This window comes from Thalassophryne amazonica, chromosome 16 (assembly GCF_902500255.1).
Source record: "Thalassophryne amazonica chromosome 16, fThaAma1.1, whole genome shotgun sequence".
Taxonomy (NCBI): domain Eukaryota; kingdom Metazoa; phylum Chordata; class Actinopteri; order Batrachoidiformes; family Batrachoididae; genus Thalassophryne; species Thalassophryne amazonica.
In genome coordinates this window covers 76,081,596-76,087,715 of record NC_047118.1, presented here as the reverse complement: position 1 = coordinate 76,087,715, position 6,120 = coordinate 76,081,596, and positions in this window count along the sequence as shown.

Here is a 6,120-nt window from a genome sequence, read left to right as displayed (position 1 = left end):
CAGATAATTCCCAATTTGCAGGTGATTTACGTTTCGGGGGTTAACAGGGTATTTTAGCATTGTGTTATATTTAAGATTTTAAACTGCTGTTTATTACAACTTTTCAAGTAATACTGTCCCAGTTTTGCAATCATCATATAAATCTTTGATTGTCATCACATAATGGGAGGAAAATGTACCTGCTGTCACATGGGTACAGATCCAAAAAAAATATTGTGACTGTTTTGAAGAACCAGTTTGGACATCACAAAGATCTACACAGTTCTTTAATATCTGCAAGTCTGGACCATAGAGATGTGTAAAAAAAAAAAAAAAGTCACATTCTTGTGACAAAAATGTGACTTTTTAAATATAAGGTATGTTATTGATATTTTAGCATGATTTTCAAAATATTCTACAAGCTTCAGCTGTGGTTTTTGAAATGCTTTAACAGTCAGTCTTCATAAATTTTGTGTAGTTTAACTGTTCTGAGTTAATGCATAATTTGGTTTACAATTAAAAGGAAAATCATTCCAGGTCCTACTTCCATGTCATATTCTATTATTTCAACATAATCATTGACAGTTGAAATGAAAGGTTGAATATAGGATCTAATCTTAATCAAATCTTTCCCTCTTTTCGGGTAACGATCATTTTGCTTTGCTTGAATTTCCTCACCGTCATTTTCTCCCCTTGTGAAATCATCTAACAATTGTTCGCTTTGAGTTTCATCGAGAATTACTTCCTCTCTGTCACATATGAAGTGACATTTTCAGTAATGTCCCGGGTTGATAGTGTCACAACATGTCTTTTGTCTACCTGTTTTGGGCTTTTGTAATCTTGGATGCCAAGATACCTCATCTGTCTGAATCTGTTGATCAACACCATTTCCTTTGATGAACTTTACCCATCTGTGTCTAGATGCGTTTCTTGCCTATGGGTGGTACACCGTGACACCAAATAAGCTGAGCTGTTCTTGCTGTATCCCACAAACATTGCTTTTTCACCTCTTGGGTCTAGTTTCTTGTGGTCGTTTTTGAATGAATAACAGTCTTACTCAAAAATCCACACGTTTGACAGATCGGGTTTCTTTCCTGTCATTAAGAAATATGGAGTGTTTTTAATTCTGTTATTGTAACATCTGGTACAAATGTGGGCAGCACACTGTATAGCATAAGGCCATAGTTCATTTGGTAACCCTTTTTCGAATAACATGCACCTTTCCGTTTCAAAAAGTGTTCTCCGCTGTCTCTCTGCTGTTCTAGTTTGATGTGGACAGTACGGTGATGACATCTCATGCCTAATGCCTTTATCTCTCATCAATGTTTGAAAATCATTACTCATGTATTCTGCACCATTGTCTGATCTGAAACACTTAACGTCACCGTAGGGTGCAAAATCTGAAGATTTGAGGAAGAAACCTCAAGCAGACCAAACTCAAAGGGGCGACCCTCTGCTTGGGCCATGCTAGTGACACAGTTAACAAAACGAATATACAAGAAATTTTGCGAGTCCATGCTCGTGTCCAGGACAGGAGGCCTGCAGAAAAAAGACACCCACTCCATCTCTGGATGGAGCCGCGCCTCAGAGAGGAAAAAAAAACAATCAGGCAGAAAGACAAGAAATACAGTATAATTTGTCAGCATTAAGTAACAAGAAAAACAGAAGAAATACTAAGGTGATTGCCGGCCACTAGCCCTAAGCTTCACTAAGAGACCAAGAATTTAGATAAAGTTGAGGCCGCGGCCCGCTCTGTTTACTAATAAAATGTATTAAAAGAGTAAAAAGCATAGAAAACATATTATGCCAGTATGCTAGCCATACGAAAGGGAACATAAGTGCTTCTTAATCTGGACTTGAAAGTCTCTATAGAATCTGACTTTTATTGACACAGGGAGATCATTCCACAGAACAGGGGCATGAAAAGAGAAAGCTCTTGTGACCCGCAGACCCACCATGGTCACATCACTCTTATTCTTCAAAAAATAAGCTGCAACATCTCCTTGAGAAAAGTAAAGGAAATTATTTCTGTCCCTCTAAGTCTGTAGAGTCAATAGTGTCTGATAGATCAATATGGACTAACTGTAGCAGTCCACCTGCTTTAACATCTGACTCTATTTCTGCCGTTAGAGAATTTCCCCTCTACACACGTTACACTCCATTTGGCTGTTGTCAGTAACTTTCATACCCTCTACCCAGTGATCTGACCACTTTTTTTAGTAACGAGTAATCTAACGCGTTAATCTTTCCAAATCAGTAATCAGATTAAAGTTACTTCTCCATGTCACTGTGCGTTACTATTATTTTTGCATTGTGGGTCGATAGCAGCATTAAACTTGGTCCGTGGGCAGGAGGTACTGAACTGCCCACTTTCAGCGAGCTGTGAGCTTTTCATCCACGGTTTTTTGCAGCTGCTCGACTCGTTCTCACCTCTTAAAGCGCAGTGATCAGCACACCTGCACTGAGCTTTACAAAGACATTTTTATACTTTTTTTCCTCCTTTATTTAGAATTCTGAGCTGAGCCGCTCCATATCGTCTCGTTAAAAACAGCTGATCCTCCGCGACGCGTCAACAACTAACACTATTTTCCACTCAAATGCACCTAAACTCTCTGAGGACCACATGATGTGAAAACGCAATAAAACTTTCTTACCTGTAAATCTGGTCCTGTTTTCTGCATAAATAAATGTTATCCATTCTTTGTGCTCAACCACCAAAGCAGGGGCGAATCCAGATGGAATGGGGAGGGATGTGCCCCCCCTCCCCACAACACCCCTGGATTAAAGGTCCAGTTTTGAAGCCATTTTTTACTACAACTACTAATACTACTTAAAATAATATTAATTTTGACAAGTAAAATATTTAGAGAGAATTTAAATGTTAGAAAATGCTAGAATGAATTTAATAGTTACATTTATAAACAATGTAGGTTCAAAATTGCAAGTTTTACTGTTACAGTGCTGTCAACAGTTAAATATGAGGTCAAGAAAGAGGTCTTTATTTTACTTTTTATAAAACAAGTATTTATTTTCATTTAAGTTAAGAAAGGGTGACTATAAAGTAAGTTTTGGCAAAACAGGTATCATTGTCATGTTGAGGTGGGTTGTTGTCGGCAGCTGGGGAAAGTAACTAAAAAAGTAACTAGTAATCTAACTTCGTTACTTTTACAATTGAGTAATCAGTAAAGTAACTAAGTTACTTTTTCAAGGAGTAATCAGTAATTGGATTATTTTTTTCAAAGTAACTGTGGCAACACTGCCTCTACCACATTTTGTAATTTCATAACATCATCCATATCACAGTGTCCGAATATTTGATGCCACATCTTGAGATCACAGGCTATTTTCAATTTATCATCATTCGTCATACCATTCAAGCTCCCCTCAGTGCATGTTTCATTGTTTTTTCTTGTTCTCAAATAATAGTCTCTTATGTACAGTGAGGAAAATAAGTATTTGAACACCCTGTGGTTTTGCAAGTTCTCCCACTTACAAATCAAGGAGGGGTCTGAAATTTTCATCTTCAGTGCATGTCCACTGTGAGAGACATAATCAAAAAAAAAAAAATCTGGAAATCACAATGTACGATTTTTTTTTTTTTTTTTTTTTTGGTATGTTACTGCTGCAAATAAGTATTTGAACACCTGTGAAAATCAATGTTAATATTTGGTACAGTAGCCTTTGTTTACAATTACAGAGGTCAAACGTTTCCTGTAGTTTTTCACCAGGTTTGCACACACTGCAGCAGGGATTTTGGTCCACTCCTCCATACAGATCTTCTCCAAATCTTTCAGGTTTGGAGTTTCAGCTCCCTCCAAAGATTTTCTATTGAGTTCAGGTCTGGAGACTGGCCAGGCCACTCCAGGACCTTGAAATGCTTCTTACGGAGCCCTTCCTTAGTTGCCCTGGCTGTGTGTTTGGGGTCATTGTCATGCTGGAAGACCCAGCCATGACCCATCTTCAATGCTCTTACTGAGGGAAGGAGGTTGTTTGCCAAAATCTCGCAATACATGACCCCATCTATCCTCCCTTCAATATGGTGCAGTTTTCCTGTCCCCTTTGCAGAAGAGCACCCCCAGAGTATGATGTTACCACCCCCATGCTTCATGGTTGGGATGGTTTTCTTGGGGTTGTTCTCTTCCTCTAAACATGGTAAATGGAGTTGATTCCAAAAAGCTCTATTCTGGTCTCATCTGACCACATGACCTTCTCCCATGCCTCCTCTGGATCATCCAGATGGTCACTGGTGAATTCAAACGGGCCTGGCTTGAGCAAGGGGACCTTGCTGCCCTGCAGGATTTTAAACCATGACAGCATCATGTGTTACTAATATGATCTTTGTGACTGTGGTCCCAGCTCTCTTAAGGTCATTGACCAGGTCCTCCTGTGTAGTTCTGAGCTTTCTCAGAATCATCCTTACCCCACAAAGTGAGATCTTGCATGGAATCCCAGACCGAGGGAGATTGACAGTCATCTTGTGTTTTTTCCACTTTCTAATAAATAATCATAACAGTTGTTGTCTTCTACCAAGCTGCTTACCTGTTGTCCTGTAGTCCATCCCAGCCTTGTGCAGGTCTACAGTTTTGTCCCTGGTGTTCTTAGACTTAGACAGGTGTCCTTAGGGTCTTGGCTATGGTGGATAGGTTGGAGTGTGATTGATTGAGTGCGTGAACAGGTGTCTTTTATACAGGTAACAAGTTCAAACAGGTGCAATTAATACAGGTAAAGAGTGCAGAATAAGAGGGCTTCTTAAAGAAAAATTAACAGGTCTGTGTGAGCCACAATTCTTGCTGATTGGCAGGTGTTCAAATACTTATTTGCAGCAGTAACGTACAAATAAATTATTTAAAAAATCATACATTGTGATTTGATTTTTTTTTTTTTTTTTATTATGTCTCACAGTGAACATGCACCTGAGATGAAAATTTCAGACCCCTCCATGATTTCTAAGTGGGAGAACTTGCAAAGCCACAGGGTGTTCAAATACAGTAGTGTTCAGAATAATAGTAGTGCTATGTGACTAAAAAGATTAATCCAGGTTTTGAGTACATTTCTTGTTACATGGGAAACAAGGTACCAGTAGATTCAGTAGATTCTCACAAATCCAACAAGACCAAGCATTCATGATATGCACACTCTTAAGGCTATGAAACTGGGCTATTAGTAAAAAAAAAAAAAAAAAAAGTCGAAAAGGGGGTGTTCACAATAATAGTAGCATCTGCTGTTGATGCTACAAACTCAAAACTATTATGTTCAAACTGCTTTTTTAGCAATCCTGTGAATCACTAAACTAGTATTTAGTTGTATAACCACAGTTTTTCATGATTTCTTCACATCTGCGAGGCATTAATTTTGTTGGTTTAGAACAGGGGTAGGCAACCTGTTCCAGAAAGAGCCATGAGGGTGCAGGTTTTCTTTGCAGCCACTGACTCCACCAGGTGATTTTACTGATTAATATCACTTTGAGCAGATGGAATCAGTTAATCAGTGAAATCACCTGGTGGAGTCAGTGGCTGCAAAGAAAACCTGCACCCTCATGGCTCTTTCTGGAACAGGTTGCCTACCCCTGGTTTAGAACCAAGATTTTGCTGGTTTACTAGTGTGCTTTGGGTCATTGTCTTGTTGAAACACCCATTTCAAGGGCATGTCCTCTTCAGCATAAGGCAACATGACCTCTTCAAGTATTTTGACATATCCATCTGATCCATGATACCTGGTATACGATATATAGGCCCAACACCATAGTAGGAGAAACATGCCCATATCATGATGCTTGCACCACCATGCTTCACTGCCTTCACTGCTTGAATTCAGAGTTTGGGGGTCGTCTCACAAACTGTCTGTGGCCCTTGGACCCAAAAAGAACAATTTTACTCTCATCAGTCCACAAAATATTCCTCCATTTCTCTTTAGGCCAGTTGATGTGTTCTTTGGCAAATTGTAACCTCTTCTGCACCTGTCTTTTATTTAACAGAGGGACTTTGCGGGGGATTCTTGCAAATAAATTAGCTTCACACAGGCATCTTCTAACTGTCACAGCACTTACAGGTAACTCCAGACTGTCTTTGATCATCCTGGAGCTGATCAATGGGTGAGGCTTTGCCATTCTGGTTATTCTTCTATCCATTTTTTCCGTTTTCC